Here is a 21766-nt window from a genome sequence, read left to right on the forward strand (position 1 = left end):
TGCGAAGAAGAAATTTGTTCTTCACAGATCTTGTAAATTCTTTGGTGACTGACCCTCAGGAAGATCTTTAGCAGGTGACAGATGAGGCTGATGGACCTGTATTCACCACAAGTCTTAGCTCCGGGCTTTTTGGGCAGTGTAATAGATTAGGATTTAAGCCTCTCCCGTAGAATGTTACCAGCAACGCAGACGTCATTTAATATTGCAGTCGACCATTTTAAATTATACTCACAGAGCAGCTTGAGATTTTCGGCATTCACATTGTCGGGACCAGGTGATTTACTATCTTTCATTCCAATTACTGCAGCTTGTACTTCTTGCAGCAGAATTCTAGGTCCTGTTTCGTAATATATTTGAGGACGTTCTGGTCGGTTGTCATAAAAGAGTTGTTCTATGTATGTTTTTCATGTTTCTTTAATCTCATCTTGTCCAACTGTTATTTTTCCTTCATTGTTCGCCAACCTGTTTCCTGTCCTTTTTCTGAATTTTCCTGTCGCTTCCCTGACCTTTTTTTGTGAATATTGAAACTATCATGCTTCAATTGTAATTTCTCTATTTCATGGCATTGTTCCTGTATTTCTCTTGTCTTAGCTTCTCGTATCTATTTCCTGATCTCCTAGTTGATATTCTTGTGTTCATCAGGATTACTTTTCACTTTCCTCCTTCTGTCCATCATTTTAAGTATCTCTTCAGTCACCAATGACTTCTTTTTGGTGACACTGGATTTCTGATTTTCTTCTTCAACTGATTCGACTATAGAGTTTACCTTCCTAATTTTCTCTTCGGTGCACAAGTTACCTCACAGAGTATTTAGTTCATTATTAAGATGAACTCCCTCATTTTTTCTTATGGAAGATTCCTTCAATTTGCGGGTATCATACATTTTGACTTTTTTTCTTTTGAACTCTCTTCATTCTGATTTTAAAGACGCCAACTAGGGGAACGTGGTCTGAGTTAATGTCGGCACCTGGATAGGTTGTTCATTGAGAGACAGCTGTTTCTACCATATATCTTTGATTTATCAAGACATAATCAGATTCCGGGTAATATTTTCGTCTGAATCTCTTTGGGACTTCGAGGTGTAGAGTCTTCTGGGTGGTAGTGTGAAGAATGTGTTAGTTACTACGAATCTCCACTCTCCTGCAAATGCACTGAGTGGTTCGCCTCTCTCATTCCTTTCACCAAGTGCAAAGTGACCTATAATGTCGCCTTCGGATCCCCTTCCTAGTTTGGCATTCAAATCTCCCATAATTATTGTAAGATCTTTCTTCGGTAGTTGTTGCAAAATACCTGAAATTTTGGAATAAAATTCTGCAACTTCTTCATCACTATGGTCTGTTGTTGGAGCGTAGGCCTGAATAGTGTTCAGTTGTGCGGGTAGAGCACTTATTAGGAGTAACATCACTCTCTCTGAAACAGGAACACAATTAGTGACACATTCTGCGATTGCTTTCGATACTATAAATCCTACTCAAGACTTATACTGTGCATTAGATGTTCCTGATTAGTAAATTCTGTGCTTATTGATGTTACAAGAACCTGAACCTGGCCATCGCATTTCACTAATGCCCGTGATCTTAGTGCTCATTCTTTCCATTTCTTGGATTGCATTGTTGATTTTTCCAGTTCCAGTCTGAGCTATCGTCTTCACATTGCATGTGCTTATCTATGTACTATCTTTTAATGATAATCTGTTCTTTGTGATAGCGTTGCTCAAAACTGCTCCCCCCCCCCCCCAACTCCCCCGAGATCCGACTGGGGGAGACTTGAAACCCCGGAAATTTTGGTTATGAACACAGCCGTAACTAGAGAAATCCACAGGATCTTTACTGTGGTGGTTTCTCGTTGCCTTCCACATTCTGATGCCGTTGACCAACCTGGTTCTTCCGCGCCTTCAGGGACGCGTTCTCATCCCAAGGGCAACTCACCCGCTCGTTCGCCCTCCAAGGAGACCCTTGGCACTTGGTAGATGGGAACCACTTATACCGGTGGTCACTCGGTTTTGGACGCAGTTTAACGTCATGCCCTGGACACCGTAGACTCGTGCCAAATAAAAATTAAGCCCTTGTTCGCGCTACACCTTCGATGAACTCTGCCTTATTTCTTGAAGGCTTAGGGCATAAATCGATTACATTATTTTCCAGGAATAGCCTCTTCATTTGTAGCAAATTCAGCAAAACAGTCAAGAAACTAATCAAGTTAATGAGCCTGGAAATAAAATTATTACAATTTAAATAGCCATGACTGTCGTAAATAGAGTGATGTTAGATCCCGTCTCAGTAATCACGCTCTTCATGAAAAATTAAGTACATAGCAGCAGGGCTTCTGCAATGTTGCTTGACATGTTGTGGCTACAGAACTCATTCTGTCGAAAAATTTGATAGTTTTCATACAAACAAACTATCGTATATAGGATATTGTAGGATTTGTCCATTTCATGAATTTTTTGGCCTGTGTACCGGTTTTGTCTCGTAAAACGCGTGAAATATACCAAACTCTCAGTACCATAGTTAAGAACAAACCACGATCTACTTGAAGAGTTGGAAATTTAAGCAACCAGTAAATTTGTAAAGCGGAAAGACTCAATACTACAGTCACGACGCTATCAGTAAATCTGTAGATGCACTGCTGCTTAATAAATGTTTTCCACTGTTTCTGATCTCGTCAACAACAGATTTTCCACTGTTTTTTACCTCGTAAACAACATGTTGTTTAATGCATATAGCACCGCTGTGCACTAGACTCAAGATGGCGACCAAAATAAATCACGTCTCGACATCACTATTGCTGCTGATAATATTTACGCAGAAGCCGTTAGAAAGTAACAAATATCACCACCATCTATACATCAGTAGTGGTAAAAAAAACCTTTGTTTTGATCATCGTCTTGATTTTAGTGCACATTGGCTTTGTATATAATAAACAACGTGTTGTTAGTGTACTTTGCTAAACTGTAAACATCTGACAACAAAAATTCGAAGGTCCATATTGATGGCCACTATTGACCAGAATTGATAATTATTTACATTTAACAACAGACTAGTAAATGAACTAGACGTTCCCTCAAATATATTATACTTGTTTCTCCGCAAGCAGCCTGCAAAGCACGCTGATACTAAACGATACTACAGAAAATTCTAAGCGTTTTTGTATTGTTACAATTACGTGGTGACGATGAAGTTGGAGGAATGAAAACAATTGTGACTGGCTGCGGTCTCTACAAAATCTGTTACAAATTAAAGTTGGTTACTTACTTAGATCGGATCACTGGATCTCCCAATACTCCACCTGAAACATACATACAATTAATGAAATTTGGGACTGAGAAATTATCATTTTTTCGAATGGCTTTGAACTGTGCCCTCTACTCCTTCGTTAGAAAACTACTTATCTAGTGAGCACTACTATACTTTTCTGGGTGAACATAGAACAAACTGCATGTTAACTTGTCAATACCTAATTGATCTTTTGACATTATCATTCTCTACTTTTGAGGACCCCGTAGGCCGGTAGAAGACCTTGGTTGGAACAGAGGGATTGCAACTATTTTTAATTTAATTCTGCAATATGCTGCCATTGTCACATATCAAAAGTTAAAAGTGTACTTGTGTGTGTGTGTGTGTGTGTGTGTGTGTGTGAGCAAGCGCTCGCCTCCCTTTTATCGAGTATGACAGTGGTAATAATACGTATAAAGACAGGTCAGTTGCATAAGCTGCAAGTATAAAATACAAATGACTTAATGGGGCGAGTAAAATTTATTATGTTACGTATTTGCGAAATCCACAAGTCAAGATGCAATTTATGGCTTTGAGACACTACCGTTATGCGTAAGTGTATTTCATGACAAGCGGCGGCTGAAGATTATTGCAAAATCTGTAGTCAGTCTCTGCTAGACAACCCATCTACGCTCTCGACCGTTCATTTATGTATAACGAAAAAATCTTCAACAAAAAGTCTCAGACAGGAGAAATGCTTTTCTGTCTTCTCTTGAAGCTTAGGGAAACTTCTCTCACTCGAAAGGTGGGTTTATGTTCCACCACCCACTTTGTTTATTCAGTATTGCCAATCGAGTTATTCTGTCACTTTGGTTGCAGCCACCTTCAACGTCTACCATGTACAACAATGTTTCCTCCAGCAGTATGTCCCAAAAAATCTCCATTTCACCAAAACCTTTTTCCGAGATCAAGAGACTTTGACATGTGTGCAGGTCTTAGAGACGTACACGTCTACGGACGACAACGTCAGTCCTCGCTTTCAAAAACAAGATCAAGAATATCGGTGTTTTATCAACCGGGCGGTTGATTTGGCGAGATGCATCGTCGCCAAAGTTCCGTGTGTCCTCCTTTTAAGAGAAAAGTTCAACGTTATATCAGCAGTGATGTTGCTGGAGGCCTATTACTGTCTCGGGTGGGGGTAGGGTTTAACAATGGCCTCAATGTACGTGTTACTTTACCAGCAGAAAGTTAGGGGAACCACAAGATAGAAACCGCGGAGGACAGTACGAACTCTAAAACAATTCCGCACTTTTTTTTTTTTTGCAAAGCCAACATACTCAATGAACACTTTTTATCGCATTTTATGACTGTTGAGCAATGACGAGAGCGGTTTTCGGTGTTATGGGTCAATCTATTCTTAGAATACGCAAATACAATAATTATAGCAGTCATTTTGCAGCGCAGATACACGAAAAGCGTGGCAGTGGCATAAATTACGAGGGCAGAAATTTCTGAACATTTGTTGTAGTTCATTCCAAGGATCTCACCGATGCAACTGATTACTACTATTAACGTCAGAGAATGGTTCCTGGACCTTCTGATAAATTTCACATTCAGTTTTCTCTTCTGTTCTTTCCTAAGCATAGCAAACAGTTGTTGCCAGGTGTTAGATGAAACCGATATGGCATGCGACGGACTTTACAATTTATTCCAAAGATATGCGATGAGGTCACAGCTTTTGAACAAAATAGTTCAGAAAAATCAAAGTTTTCTTCTACCAGAGGAATAAAACCTATTGGATAGGGACCACGTTACTATTAAACGGATTTTGTCAAAAACCAACGTTATTGTGACACCGAAGTTGTTGTTCCGAGATCAGATATGGCAAGAAAGCCTCAGACCAGCAGACCGCATCCATAAAATTTAACAGTTCACACAAATGATAGGGTAAATTTTCATCTGTTTTGCCAAGCATCCAACAACTCCACCATACGCTCATTTGAGTGTCACATCAGGTATCGTGACTACATAAAACCTTCCTCAACTGCTCCAAAGATTAACAATTTCGATGTTTGTACGACTGCAAGCTAGTAACTTATGTGTTGTGTTTATCATCTTCACGGATTTTTATAGAAATGACGTGGAACAAGTCAGTTTACACGTTCCGCAAACATGGTTTCTCTGTTTCTACAAGTTGGCCATTTACAAGTAACTAAATAGTAAGCTGGCTTAAATTAAATAAAAATAGCTATAGCTATTTAAGTTCGTCTTTTCAAAAACATCTGACAACTGAAGTTACATTGGTCAGAAAAATACATCATATTTACTAATTGATTCACGAACGAGATTTATAATGGTTTAAATGGCTCTGAGCACTATGGGACTTAACTTCTGAGGTCATCAGTCCCCTAGAACGTAGAACTACTTAAACCTAACTAACCTAAGGACATCACACACATCCATGCCCGAGGCAGGATTCGAACCTGCGACCGTAGCAGTCGCGCGGTTCCAGACTGTAGCGCCTAGAACCGCTCGGCCACCCCGGCCGGCTGAGATTTATACAGCAAGTATTATCTAACCTCACTAAACCAGCATAAATGCAAATCATCAAATTACATATAGTTCTGTTAGCAAGTCTTAGAAAGACTACAAAAGTGAAATATCTAATTAGTCTTTGTATCAATCAGTTTACGTACATTCTGGGGTTACTCAACAATTAGAAATTATCAGCCAACTTATCTATACTAACGTGCTGGAAAAACGAAAATCGTTATTATTTAACATCGTTACCTTGCTTGCATATAGACTTCTACTTCCATGTTCTCGTAATTCCTACATTAATCTAACACTTGGCGGCTTCACAGAGCACACCACAAAACTGCCTATACCATCCTCTTTCATTCATAGACAGCTACTTACTACTGTGCGCCAAGCGCTCTTTACTCCAGCCCTCTCACCAAAAGCAGTATCTTCGGCTCTGCGGTCATGCACAGTCAGCGATCCGCATTATAAAGCCTATCAGAGACCTACATTGTTTATAGTACACTAGTTTCAATTTAGTTTACGTTAATATTATTATCATATTCGGGTGCCACATACAAGTGTGCCCCGGTAGACTCCTTTCAACACTAGATTCGTATTTTGAACACTGGAGTTTAAATCCTTGCCCGGCCGACCAAATTTATGTTTTCCGCAGTTTTCCTAAACCGGTTGAAGCACGTACTGGGACGGTTGCTTTAAGAATAACTCTGCCTATTTCCTTCCCCAGCGCGAACTGGTGCTCCGTATCTTACGGTCTCACAGGTGACGAGTCATTGCATCTTAATCTTCCTTCACCCACCTGCGATTCGTTGGCATTTCTCCGCCCTGTACGGAGTTGAAAGCTGTCAAGGATTCACTATTATAATAATGACGTTAACACGCAAGAATTTTACGGAATAGCAGGCACTAAACATGCCAATTTATCTAGCAATCAGATTAGTACCACCAGATGCAGCAGTCTCAAACGCATGACCTAAAGTCGCACAGAAAAGTTTCTTCATCGTGCTGTGCGGGGCCTTTTGGTCACTGGAAAATTACCCTTAGTTCTAGTGACATTACACGCTCACGCCGAGGTTGCATCGTTTGCAGCGATAATTATCTTCGCCACCTTCTCCACTTAGAAGGCAGTGACGAATTAAAAACCAGGACTGTATGTGGAACACGATGTGTAATCACTTTAATGCTGCTGAATATAGTCAAGGGTGTGCTATTACACGCTCCTGATACGGCCATGAACTTTCGAAAATGCAGCAATAAACAGCGAGCTGCGTATGGTAAATAAGCTATGCAGAGGCGAAGGGAATAGAGCGTTCTACGTATTTATTGTTAACAAGTAATCCAAGATGAAAGGAGATGTTGGTAACATAAATGTATTGTCAATTACAGAAAACGCATACATTTCAATACATCACTTCCGCCGAATGCAAATACTTTACGAAACCAAGTTAGCTTGTTATCGGATGACCCAGAAACTGGAATCGTTGTTAAAGCTCTTATTTTTAGGCGTAATAGATAGAATCATTTTTTGGCGTTAAAATGGTAGTAAATAGGAATTTCTGCTTTTTGAGTAAGTAATGTGCTGTTCACTTCTTTTCAGAAGGAATGAAAAGAATGATTTGAAAAGAGTTTGAAAAAACGCAGTACTATGTAGAATTCTGTTACTCGTTACGAACCGTGGATACAGTCTGAAAGCCTGTGACGTAATATTTTTAACAGCGCAGTGGCTTTCGTTAGCATATTAATCCTTGCGATCAGAGCTAAAAAGAATTTTGCTGAGTAATCAACACGTTCAGTACACAGTGTTTGTCCGAATAAGTGTGACATGTGCAACAGTAGTACGGAGCAAAGACAAAACAGTCTCAAGCGATCTTAGCGTCGGTCATCAATAGACCGTTAGTTGTGTTGGAAAAGAGAATGCTTGTTTTACAATAGAGTTGCGCTCTACGAAAACTACGGTTCGATCGATTTGGTACAGTACATAAATAACGTAGTAAATGGTAGAATTATCGGTTGTGCTGGTAGCGAAAGAAACATAAATGAATGTGTGAGAGAGAAACTGGGAACCGACGACTTAGCCTTGCTTTTTTTTATTTGTTTGTTTTGGACACATTTAGAACCGCACATCGGTCAGCGTTGGTCCATTGTGCATTATATATTTTTACAAAATATAAATTGCATTGTATAAGTTATAGAAAGTAGTTGTTCTTGTAACTTCCGCGGTTTTATGTAACCAAAGTAATTACTTTTGATGCAAGCACAGTTTACGTGCACAAATATAAAAAGATCTCTACTATTGTCGTTTTTTTGTACACAGTAGAACATTCTTCATCATGAACAAAAGCAAGAGTTTCCTGTTATTATTGATGAGTGTAAAATTTGCTTATGAATAATGGAATATATAAACTCGACGAAGTCTTGAAGCGATGTTTAATATGTTTTTGTTTGCGTTTTTTTTAAAATTTTTCCTTTCTTGGATTTATTTATTTTTGTTAAAGTACTTCCAGTCTCGTAATGATGTCTTCCTTTCTTAACCTATTCTTTGCCTCTCTACAATACACCCCTCCCCTCCCCCTAACGTAATTTAGATATTATAATCTATTTGTACCCCTATAATTTTTTCCTTCTACCGCTTATTCCTCGTTGTTTTAGCTCGTATCCCATATCTAATTCCTGTTTCCAGGAGCAGTTCCCCGCAGACGTCATTCTGCCATATTCTTCATGAAACTTTTTTTCCGTTTCTCACTTATCAGTGCCCAAACATTAGTTGGACCACATTTCGAAAGCTATCAGAGTATTTTTCTTCAGTTTCTCAATGATCCGTATTTTACTATGCCGAAGGCGCATAGCTTCAGAAAATTCTTTCACGATTTCGTTTCTCACCTGAGTGGAGTTCTTTGGCTCGCTTTCTAGCATACTTCATTACTAGTGTGTTGTTTACTTTTACTGTAAACTCTTACACGTAGTTATATTACGTATTCCTTTACTACGGCTACATTTATTTCGTTTAGAAGGATTTGTTAACATTGCTATGTCTTTCGTTTAATCGCATCATGAAGACTTCTGTTCATTTATACAAAAAAATTAAACAATTCTATCTTGTCTGAATTTTTATCTTTTATCATTCCACTGGGCACAATAAGTTTTGGGGATCATGCTGCTGTTTTTAAGCACGTCATGCATAATCGAATATTAAAGAATATACAGTTGAGGCTGAGTTACTAATTTGTTTCATAAATCAACAATATGGCTAGGGCACCGCATAATAGATTTGGTAGTAGAGTTTATTTGCCTGACGCATGCGGTCCTGTGAAGAGGGATATGCACGCTTTGTCCGTACTTTTTGAGTTGTGAGCTTTCATAGTACAGTTCAAGGTCTGCATGCCTCCCACGCCGCAAATGCAACCAGCTAAACAGCATCTAAGTACGTACGTATCCGATACTATGCCTTGGTTCTCAACATAGAACAATGCATAATAATAACGAAACCGGAAGGAAGATTAAAGGCGGGGAAGGTAACTGGCTATTATTATTATTATTATTATTATTATCTTAAGTGAAGCGTACAGCAGATATGATCGGATGTCGGATTTCAACTCGCACGCTTGCAAACCATCGGCAAGTACGTAAACGATTTGAGTGATAATTTCTCGCGACTGAGAGAATGGTCACTAGTGTGCATTAGTGTTGTTCATGTTTACTGTTGTTACCAAGCCTGGTAGAGTACGTAAGAGGCGAGAACAGCGTAAGACGTTGAGTGATCTCTATGAAGAACACAGACAAGCTGCGTAATCACGTGAAAGCGTTATCAGCACCTGGTAGAGCTTGGAAGGGGCCTCATTGCGGGTCTCCATTTGATCGGCAGTGTTCATATTTGTGGGCTTTTGTACGTGACAGTGGCGCAGTGATGGACTATAGGGGTCGTGAGGCAGGCACACTCGTTGTCCAGGTTCAGGTCTATCACGTATTACCACCAGAAGGGACGATCGCGGTATTATGCACCCAGCACATGCTAATCGGTTTGCATCTAAGCCTGCCGTCCGAGCACATTCTGTGTCATCCCCCATCATTGGTCGGAGACTGGCAGTAGCCCAACTACAGAATTACCGTCCATTTCATAAGCTGCCGTTAACACTACAGAACAAGCGTGTCTTCAGATTGGCACCGTGACTGGGAAGCATGTACGGAGCCGTGCGCGGCTCGTGTTCATGCCGTTTCTTGCTTGACAGCTTCTCTTTACGGAAATGTCGCCTCGTTTCTTATTCGATTTACTGTCGCCTCGTTTCTTATTCGATTTACTGGCGTCACTAAGTTGCTGGCTTGCTTGCCCGTGAGTGGCAGCAGCAGAGCGTATGGTAAGAGTACTGTCGTATTATCTTTGAAGAGACCGCTAGTATTTCCGGATCGTCGTGTGTCGAGGGATCAGTGGGGACGCAGTACCAGTGAAGTCCGGACAGCCAGTACTCGCCGACCGCTTGCGACACACATACACTGTCCGACGGAAGGAGACTGGAGTGGGAACGACCGTTGTTGGTCGTTCGGTCGGTCGTCTCATTGGGCGACGTGTATTTGGTCTCTTGACTGTTTCTGGGCCTCATCAGTTAGTCACCTTGCCGGACGTGGGTCGGTTCCTTCCTTGTGCAGAGATGTCGGGCGGACAATGGACAAGATTTAGTTACATCTGCATGGTTGGGTCCGAGCCACTGTGCCCGAGTCACCGTGTCCTGGAGTTCCGATCGGACATGGAGTTGAGTCGGGATAGAGTTGCGGACAGCAAAGACTCGCCCGACTGTTGCTGACACACACGACTTGAATGCGGACGACCGTGGTTGGTCGTTCGGTCGGTCGCCTCGTCGGACGACGTATATTTGGTCGCCGATTGCTTCGGGTTCTCTGTGTGTGTCGACTTGTCATTCGTCCTGGTTGTTCCACAGTGGTTGCTTTTACGATTGTTAAAGTTCTTGTGGAAGTGTTTTCGTGGAACTGTGTCTAGCTTGTGTAATTTCGACTGAGCAGTTATGTTAATGCTGTCTGCGTACTGGAGTAGGCAGTCGGTCGGTTGGGACAGTGCAGCGAGGAAGTCTCCGCGGCGAGGGCATTAGTGTAGTTTCCCGCATTGTGTTTTTGCTCTCCGTGTTGATGCTATCCGTATCGCGTGTAGTTTGACAGCATTTGGTGATGTTCATATTTTTGAGTGGTTATCGTGCCTTGGCTGCTTTTGGAAGCCAATTTTGAAGACGTAGTGCTGCTGGTATCTTCGTCCTCGGCTGATATTTTCCGCTGTCGTGCCGTTGGTCGGTGCAGTGCAGTTGATTAGGTTGTTGGTCGGTCCTTCAGCTGTCCCTGGGTCGGTTTGCCATCTGATTACTTAATCGTATTCTTGGCTGCCTGTCTCACCTAACTTTACGTTACCTCCTATGGCCGACCCTTGGAACACTTCTGAGCACCATTGTTCTGTTGTTTTTAGATTGTGATTTTTTACTCAAGTACGGTGCGAGGGCTTCAGCCGCCTATTAATTTAGTTTGTTTTACTTTTAAAATAAGGCCTTCAGCCGTCTTAAGTTAAAACTTTGAATATTCTTGTTTGAACTAAATTTTTTAAAATAAAAAAGGGGAATTTTGCTCTATTGCAAATCCTTGCTATCCAGGACTTAACCCCTGAGTTGTTCTATGTTCAGTATGTGGCCTTAAGTTGAGCTGGTAATCAAATATTTCAGTCAGGCCTTCAGCCGCGTGTATTTCTTAAAGCAATTGTAATAACTTGTGTTCGGGCTTTCAGACATGTTGTTTTGATTCCTTTTAAGGGCATTTGTCATTAAGTGTTTTTAGGAAAATAAAGTTTGTGTCTTTTGTACAACTGACAGTAACTGATTTTGGTCCCTTTCCACAACCATAACCTGATCCGCTCTGTCCTGTGAACCCAGGTGTCATGTACTGCTGGTGAATGGCGTCGCATTGTGTTCAGAGATGACTCGCCGTTCTGCAGTATCCAGGATGACCATCGTCAGCGAGTATGGCGGCAACCTAGGGAGAAGCCCCTTTCCTCCATTATTTCGGAGAGAAACAGCAATGCTACTCTGGCGTCACAGCGTGGGGAGCCGTCGGGTATGACTTTAGCTCAGTTCCGGTAGTGACTGACGGAACTTGCGCAGCACAACAGTACATCACGTACATCGTGCGTCATTTTGTGTTACTTCTCATGCTGCAGCACGGTATTGCCATTTTTCAACAGGACAACGCTCGTCCACACATGGTACATTTCTGTATGCACTGTCTGCTTGATGTTGAGGAACTCTTGTTACTAGTAAGATGGTCAGATTTGTCCGTGATAGAACTTGTCTGGGACCACCACAGACCTCAACATTCTCCCACTGCCAGTATACAGTATATCATGGACCAGGTACAACATTTGTGGGCCGTCTCTCCTCAGGAAAGGAACCAACGTCTTCACGACACCCTTTCCAACCGAAATGGTGCTTGCGTCACGGTCAGAAGGAGAGCAATGTCATACCGTTAAGTACGCCGATACTACAAAGTTCTTTGCCATTCTGACTTGATTTTCTAAGCACTGAAATAACATACTCTCTCAAGAAGTTTACTTTCATTTCCTTCTCCCCTTTTTTCGTGCTTCACTTTTTCTGTCAGGCACTATATTTCGGCTTTAAATAACTTAGAGAAAACACTAACAACCCACATCCGGAAGGTAGGACGGGAATTTTAGGACCGCAGCTCCCGAACGCGCGTTCAGCGTCTTTAACCACTGCAGCAACTTGCTTGATGTCGTCAGTGGAGCGAAATGCGACGCTACGTGCTACTTCTTAGATGAGCGATCTTCTGTGTTATTGCCACAGCGGCGACTGTTCACACGAGATGCATGCAGCCTCTGAATATCCGTGTGATGTCATTCAGTTCTTTGGGTTTAACGACTTCCGACGAGCATAAGAAGGCCAAGGCTGAGACGAATCATTACAACGGTATTAGCAGATTTCTTTAGTGTCGCGCTAGCGAGACTCATTATAATGATGAAGAGACAATGAGCTTTGTTAGGAGAAACAACGTCGCCGTTATCCAGTAGTTTATTAAACGAATAACTGATGGATAAAACCTGCTGTAACTGTAAAACGTACATGCACATTTGTGAGCGGAATTTAACGAGGGAGAATTGATGCCATCAGTTCTCCTTGTATTCTGTGCTGCCTGTAATCGTATCGTTATATCTATGCGAATTGCACATAGGATGAAGATGAATGTTCCGTGGATGGTGATTTCTGACTGCATGACTGTAGCTGCGAGTGTAGTATCACATATAACGCCATCTTTATTCGGCTGACTTATTTTCAGGATTCAGTACCTCATTTAGTAAAAACAGAATCTTTTAGGATCACTTTGTTGTCCATCCGTCTGTGTGTCTGTCTGTCTGTCCGTCCGTCCGACTGTTCAAAAACCTTTTTCTTAGGAACGGGTTGACATATCGAGGCTAAATTTGTGCTACATATTAAGAGCTACGGTCCGTAGGCGATGGAAGACAATGTAGCTTCTAAGTCAATTCAGTGGAAAGATGCGGCCATTTATGTTACATATTTTGATGCTCACAAACTCACTCATTAAAACCTATAGGCAACTTCCCCTTGAAGTAGAATCATGAAATATGGGAATAAGGAAGGTTTTACAGTACAAGTGAAGGAAAAGAATCAGAAAATTGTGAATGTTGTTATACCAGACGAAAAAATATTTCTTCCGTCATTTGTTATCCAACTTCAAGCTTGAAATTAAAAGATTCTCGAACATCTTCGAAGCCGTGGAACCGATATTTTGCCAGTATCAATGTCGATAACAGGCAGAAGTCGTGGACACCTTCGACTTCCGTAATGGATGAACTGTCGGCACACATAATTAACTTTGTACGGAACACACGGTGCTCTAGTTCCCCTCGCACCTGGCAATTTTTTTAAACAGTGAACGTCGTCGCAGAACTCTCATTTGCTTGGTCATTCAATGATCCTATAATACGTAGTAATACAGTTAATTTTGTTGAATAATTACATACTGTTATTTGTATTGGTTGGGTGATTGATATCGTGACTCGTTGATATTGTAGTCATAGGACACTACGTTCCTGCAATGACTGAAGCGCAGAATTTCATTTTCCTGCACATTTGGAGCAAATTGTCGGTCTGATGCACCATTCTGAAACATTACCAAAATGTGATGGATTAATTTATGCAGGTTTTCCCATTAGTACATCACTATGGATAACTGCATTATCTGGAAAAAGTTTGAGGTTACAGTTAAAATTGTCTGCTAGGTCATTAACACTTCCCTGAGACAAGAGTAAAATTATTTTTACATACGTCGAGGAATCTCCTTCTAAAACAAACGCTGGAGCGCAACTGAGTCAAATGCTCTTCGGAAGTCAAGAAATACTGCATTACCCTGATTGTCTTGATCCATGACTTTCAGCTTGTCATGTAATACAACACCTGGATACCATGTTCAAGCCCTGTTTATTTACGTCAGTCTTACACTCAGGCATGAATGTTAGGAATAACTGTAGCGAATGTTAGAAATAACTCTACCCAGCTTTGCTGTCTAGTCGAGATCCCAGTAGAGGTTATAGTACTCATACTTATCGAAAAATAAATTGTGGATTATGTATTGCATCATGTGAATGATTGCGATGGACATTTGTGAGGTCCTGAATGAGCATGGGAGGAAAGGAAGAGAGTTCACTGGAACACTGCTTGGGGGACATAGGCTTCTCATCTCGAATAAAACCAACAATGGTGCCCAGTTAAATGTCCTCAGCCTCTGAACGGATCACCGTAGAGTGTCACATGCCCTCGACTTCATGAGGGACTGCGGATAGGTTTACAATTATCATAGGACAGCATTACAGGACCTCCTCTCACCATGCTGGTCAGATTATGGCGATCATGAATGGATGACCAGGATTCGCAACAGTTTCATCCCGGGTGACCATTGGTGCGCTAATGAGCGTCAGCATTCCGACCTGCTGCACTTAGACAAAAATAAAGAAAAAAAACGCCAAAAAGAAATGTCAGGAGCATTGTAGAAATCATTCTGTTGTATTTTACGTTAGAATTAACAGCATATTTAGTGAACTGAACAACGGTCGAAGACGTCACTACACGTATAGGACCATATTCAATCAATCATCTTACATCAGGAGAATGATATGCCAGAGTGAACCAACAACAAATTACTTGTTTGGAGATATTCAGCAATGAAGTTAGAAAAAAACCAGTGTGAATATTGGGGATACTAAATGGCATTCAACAGACTCCTGACGTAAGTTCAATGTTATTTACTTGATTTTAAAGCAAATCACACACTTTACAGTTCCGAGAAAATATGAAACTTGAGCACCAGCTCCATCTCATCACAGATGTTATACCCAAACAACAGCCATGTATTCTTCCATCATTGGAACCTCCTACATTCTATCACTTGATACATAATTTTAAAATTCATAATTCATGGCGAGGGCTTTCTTCCTTGCATTTTTTTGGGGTGGGGGTTGGTATACCTGATACAGAGCAATGATGTTAAATTCAGCTGGTGGATCCCTTGCTTGCTTAGTCAAACCCACATCATAGTATTTCACTTCATCATTGTGTGTTGTTCATCGAAGCTGTTCGTCCATAAATTTTTTTCTTGTTTCTTAAAGATTATGTTACATTGAAGAGCTTAAGAAATTATGTCCTTCATTTGCACTACAACGAAGTTTTGGTTTTTAATTTGAATATTTTGATTATTTATAATTTTCGTATGGATGGCATGCGTTAGTTACATTTCAGCTTGTCGTCAAAATAGTTGAAGTTACTGCAAGTGGGAAGATAACTGAGACCTGGTTTACAAAATCTTTAGCATATGAGACCTACCAAAGTGAACCAGCTGCATTCCTGACGTTCTTGATGTTCTCGATATTCGACGGCTGTGATAATCAGGAACTTACCGCTATGGACTGATGCGTACATTTTACTACTAAGTTCTCACTTCACGTGCTATATAGCACCACAGCTCACCCTCATAAAGTTAGTTTTTCTCTCGCGTGTGCCCTTAACTTCATACAACTGCACACAACTAGACAACGTGTTACGCATATTTGACCCAAGTTTATGTAATTTTAAGTATAAAACGTACGTCCGCTACCTGATTCGTCAGAGGATGTCATTTATTCATTACTAGAACCACACTCGGTATCAGCATCATTGCCATTTGGTTCATATGATCTTATGTCTGCAACTTGGTTTGCCAAATTGTCACTGCATTTAGTTCACTTTATAACCAGAAATAACTGTAGATTTGGCATACACCAGGACAAATACGAAAAATTTCGCACACTGTCCAACATTCAGTTTAGAACGTGAAAGTTTGCGATACTGAATACTAATTGCCTTGGCAAACTCAAAACATCAAAACTTGTAGCTGGTTCATTTAGGCGTAAGAGCTTCTAATGCTCCACGATCCGCCTTACAGCGTATGTGGGTAAGATTTTCTCTGATTTTACCGTCGTGAGAACTTCGTGAAATGTGTTGGATGGAAGCGATACGTTTCGAAATTTTAACTGTGAACATCTCTGTCATGGCAACTCCTCTCTTGTAATCTGTGCTACCGGCGTTGGGTAGGTATGTCCGTGACTCTCCCGTGCTTGCTAAAACTCGTGGCGAAAACACAGCTCTTATTTGGATCTCCTTTTTTAATCTTAGCTGGTGAGGCTCCCACACCGATAAGCAGTTGTCAATAATCGAACAAGTGGTTTGTGAGCTACTTTTTTCTTGGGCGAATTACTTTTCTGTAGAGATTTTCACTCATCCCCCAGGCTGTGGATAAGCCATGTCTCCGCAATATTCTTTCTTTCAGGAGTGCTAGTTCTGCGAGGTTCGCAGGAGAGCTTCTGTAAAGTTTGGAAGGTAGGAGACGAGATACTGGCAGAAGTAGAGCTGTGAGTACCGGGCGTGAGTCGTGCTTCGGTAGCTCAGATGGTAGAGCACTTGCCCGCGAAAGGCAAAGGCCCCGAGTTCGAGTCTCGGTCGGGCACACAGTTTTAATCTTCCAGGAAGTTTCAGTGTCTGCAGTGTTACACTATGAAATAATGTTTGCCTAGTTCATGTCTACTGTAACTGAATTTACAGAGTAGTACAATTCTTTTAGATAATTAAATAATTTCTCTGCAAGAAGCTGAAAACTGTTTCTTTGCAAGTTTCACTCTAAAGTTTAGTATTTCCACATTTCAGTTCCTTCGCTTGCGAGTAGTTGAAGTTTTACTACAAATGCGCTATTACGTGCTGACTATCTATCGCGAACAGCTTTGTTAGTTTGGGGTATCTCTGAAGTATGCTATAAATATACCTCTGGTTTCCGGGAGATGAGGGCCAATCAGATCGCTACCTGCCGCGCTAGAAACGGTGGGGCTTGTATTTGAAGAGGTAGTCTTGCTTTCTATCCTGCAGAGAAAGGACGTGTTGGCGGTAGCATGTAGCAGGTTACTACTTGCTGGTCGGTCATGTGATGTGACGCGATGTTGCCAAGCTGCGTGCAGGGGGATGCATACTTGCTGGACTACTTTGTTAGCGTTTCACGTCGAATTTGTGGTTTATGCTTAATTTCTTGCTTCGAACCGCGACGACGCTGTAACTTACATGTACTGGACACGCATCCTACGTGGACCTCGAGGCGAGTTCTTTTCAAGGTTTGGTACAGAATTTGCTTGCCATCAATTCGTCTTGACCATAGTGCAGTCAATTTGTCTTCAGCATCAATGAATCATTGTAAATGACTGAGAAATTATGCTGGTGTGCGAAAAATAAGCGCAAAAGTAACACTCGTATGATGTGTCACTCCCAAGGAACATACCTCGATGGAACTTCTACCGCATGATACAGAGGGTAACTGGAAGAAGTACGCAATAAAGCGAACAGAAATGGTACTTTTGTTCAAACACAATAATTTGAAGTCACCGCTAAAAATGATGGTCCCCTGAACATTAAAAAAAGGTGGAACATGATTATTAATAGAGTGTGTGATCACCACGAACGACAATGCGTGCTCTACAACGTGCTCCAATGCTAGCCAGAAAGTTGGTAAGGACTTATTATGGTAGGACGTTCCACTCCTTCACCAGAATCGCGGTGGCCGAGCGGTTCTAGGTGCTTCACTCCGGAACCGCGCGACTGCTACGGTCGCAGGTTCGAATCCTGCCTCGGGCATGGGTGTGTGTGATGTCCTTAGATTAGTTAGGTTTAAGTAGTTCTAAGTTCTAGGGGACTGATGACCTTCGATGTTAAGTTCCATAGTACTCAGACCCATTTGAACCAACTGAACCAGAACGGTTGACCACTGCTGGACGGTCAGTGGTGCATGCGCTGCAGTATTCCTCCCCAACACACCTCACAAGTGCTCCATTAGATTTAAGTCGGGAGGGGGGGGGGGGGGGGGACCAGCAGGCCAGCCCATTCGGCAAACATCTTCTCGTTCGAAGATTCCTTCACATGCGCTGTTCGATACTCTCATATAGGTATTGTCATCTGCAAAAAGAAACTCTGGGCCAAATGTACCCCTGAAAAGACTCACGTGGAAATGAAGAGTCACGTGGGAATGAAGTACAGAGTCACAATAACCTTGACCAATGAGTGTACGAATTTAAAGTTTTGGTGGTATGCTCATGAAACATTATGCCTCCTCATTCCACAAGAACTGGAGCACCAAAACGATCATGTTCAGCATGGCGAGAGGGGGAAAAACGTAATACACTCAGGTACATTGTCGAACATTGTTGTAGTGATGGACATATGTTATGGCGTGAGGAGGCATAATGTTGATGCTGTTGTACACGGAGAAGTCACAACGTTAGAAAATTGTAGCGAAGTGCAGAATATCTGGAGACGATGGACGAATGGTGCAGAGAGCGGCAATTGATCTCATCGTAAACAAATGTAGGGTATTGCGAATACATAAAGAAAAAGGTCCTTTACCTCGTATTACATGAGTGCTGAATAGTCGCTGTAAGCAGTCACGTCCACAAAATGTCTGGGAGTACGCATACAGAGCGATTTGTAGCGGAACGACCACATAAAATTAATCGTGGGGAAAGCTGATGCCAGACTGTGATTCATTGGAAAAATGCTGTGGAAATGAAGTCCATTAACGAAGAGAGTACCTTACGGAACACTCGTTCAGCCAGTGCTGTAATATTGCTCGTCAGTGAGAGATCCATACCAGACAGGATTTATCCAAAGAAGAGCAGCATGTTTGTTCATGGGTTCATTTAGTAAGCGCGGAAGCGTCAGGGAGATGATCAGCCAGCTCCAGTCGCAGATGCTTCATCACAGTATGGTCTGTCAGTGTCGATAGCGTACGTTCCTAGAAGGTTCAGTCAACATATTGCTTCCTCCTACGTACATCCCTCGAAACGTCCATGAAGGTAAAGTTTAAGAGATTCGAGCTTGCACGGGATTAACAGTAATTGTCTTCCCCTCGAAAATGAGCGACTGGAGCAGGAAAAGGGGAAGTCCCAATTAGTACACAAAGTACCTTCCGCTGTACTGCGTAAGTAGGCTTGCGGAATATAGGTGTTGTTGTGGATGTCTATGGCCATCGGATTTTGACTCCCTTGCAAACGCCAGGCGGTGTGCTTGTGTCATACATTAAACACACCGTGCCTATCCTTTTGCATTTACCCTAAAATTTGCTAGCACTGCGACTTTCCTGTATGGGACAGCATCACCCGCGGTGATCATCAAGTAGATTTAGATGATTGTAATATTTCTGGCTCTGGGAGCCACAATGTTAACTCAAAACCTCTCTTCGTAATTGAGTAAAAAAGGTGGAGTGAGGCACAGATCTATTTTCTTTTACTTATATTTCTTTAATTTACGTATGATTCTGATTATATCGACGATCGTAATAGCGATCCTATCAATAGTAAGCTGTCATGGGACAACGATGTGCACATATACAGATGGCGGTAGTACCGCGTACGCAAGGCATAGCAGGGCAGTGCATTGGCGGAGCTGTCTTTTGTACTCAGGTGAGCCACGTGAAAAGATTTCCGTGATTATGGTCGCACGATGGGAATTAACAGACACTGAACGCGAAATGGTAGTTGGAACTAGACATGTAGGATATTCGTTGTTAGGGAATTCAACATTCCGAGGTCCACAGTGTCAAGCGTGAGTCGAGAACACTAAAATTCAGTCAGATATTACTTCTCACCACTGACAACGACCGAGAGCAACGACGTCTACATAGTTGTCAGTGATAACAGACAAACAACACTACGTGAAATAACCACAGAAATCAGTGTAAGACGTACGACGAACGTATCCGTTAGGACAGTGTGGCGAAATCTGGCGTTAACAGCCTTCGGCAGCAGACGACCGAATCGAGTCCCTTTGGTAACAGCATGATATCGCTAGCAGCGCCTCTCATGGACAATAGATGACTGGAAAACCGTGGCCTGTTCAGATGAGTCCCAATTTCAGTAGATGAGAGCTGATGGTAAGGTTCGAGTGTAGCACAGACTCCTCTAAGCCAAAGATCCAAGCCGGTGTTGGCTCTATCATGGTGTGGAATGTTTTTACATGGAATGGTCTGGCTCCTCTAATCCAGCTGTACCATCATTGAGTGGAAATGGTTATGTTCGGCTACTTGGAGACCATGTGGAGCCTTTCATGAACTTCATGTTCCAAAACAACGATGGAATTTTTATGGACGAGAATGCACAGGGCCACAGTTGTTCACAGTTTGTCTGAACATCCTGGACAGTTCGAGCGAATGATTTAGCCACCTAGAACGCCCGACATGATCCCCGTTTATGGGAAGTTATCGAGAGGTCAGTTCGTGCACGAAATGCTGCGTCGATAACACTTTCGCAATTGTAGACGGCTGTAGAGGCATCATGGCTCTGTACTTCTACTGAGGACTTCCAATAACTTGTTGGGTCCATTGCTGCAGTAGTCGGGGCAAAAGGAGGTCCGACAAGATATCAGGAGGTATCCCTTGACTTTTATCACCTCAGCGTGTAACAATTTTTCTTTAGCTGGCTTAGTATCACGAAATGCAGACTAAGCACTCCGCCCACCTTTGGCTCACTGACCGGTCGTGTTTGTGAGAGTGGAATGGGCGCGCCGAGTGGAGCAGCTGGACGGTACGGTTTTAGGCGGGAAGCAGCACGATTATCTTCTTCGCTGTGCGTTGTCTATGTAATTATGTTGTTGAATAGCGTCTCGGCGATCAGTGCAGGCTGAAGTAGGAAGTTTATTTTTATACGTGATTGTACATTCATGTGAAGTATTTTAAGGACTAGGCTTATCACTGTTACATACCAGTTAGTGTTACGTTGATATCGTAAGTGAAAGCGTATTGTCAGCTATGTCTGCGGCGTCACTCATCAATTAAAAACTTACGGCAACCCTTTCTGAAATCGTACTACTTATTTAGTGGCATAGTGGGTCTTAACGCACTCATTACAAGTTTCTTACAGCCTCACATCAAGAAGCATGAATTTACAACCTGAGTACTGCTTCCGTTCAGAGAAATCTGTAGAAGAAACGATATGGGTGGACAATTATAAAGTGCGTAGTCTGCCTTGGTGCCACGGAGCACAACTAGGACCCTCTGCGTTGATAGTATAAATGTGGTTAGGCGTGTGTAATCTGTAGGAATACAGAGGAGGTAATTCACAGGACGCTAATTTGAATTGGACACAGATTGAAGACACATTCTGTAGGGAAAGTTAATTAATTTCAGAGTTAAAAATCCTAAGTCAAGATCGCAAAAATTACTTTATTGATAACTAGTTTAAGCTCATTGCCGAGCCATCTTCAGAGCAATAAAAATTATAACTTAATTCAGTGTCAATTAGCAGCCAGACATTACATAGTCATAATTTGTTGAGCTGAATCGCTCTTGTTGTTAAATAGAAGGTCTTCATGGTTACATAATTTACAAAAAAATGGCTCTGAGCACTATAGGACTTAACATCTGTGGTC

General features: G+C 41.9%; 1 long non-coding RNA gene across 1 annotated transcript in view; it reads right to left on the reverse strand.

Moving 5' to 3' along the window:
- Positions 1–21766, reverse strand: part of LOC126101030 (uncharacterized) — a 676417-nt gene that overhangs the window by 169134 nt on the left and 485517 nt on the right. Inside the window, exon 5 of the long non-coding RNA XR_007522246.1 lies at positions 3255–3288. This is a non-coding gene — a long non-coding RNA (uncharacterized LOC126101030). The remainder of the gene's footprint in view (positions 1–3254; positions 3289–21766) is intronic.

The sequence above is a fragment of the Schistocerca cancellata genome, chromosome 9 (genome assembly GCF_023864275.1).
Source record: "Schistocerca cancellata isolate TAMUIC-IGC-003103 chromosome 9, iqSchCanc2.1, whole genome shotgun sequence".
Lineage (NCBI taxonomy): Eukaryota > Metazoa > Arthropoda > Insecta > Orthoptera > Acrididae > Schistocerca > Schistocerca cancellata.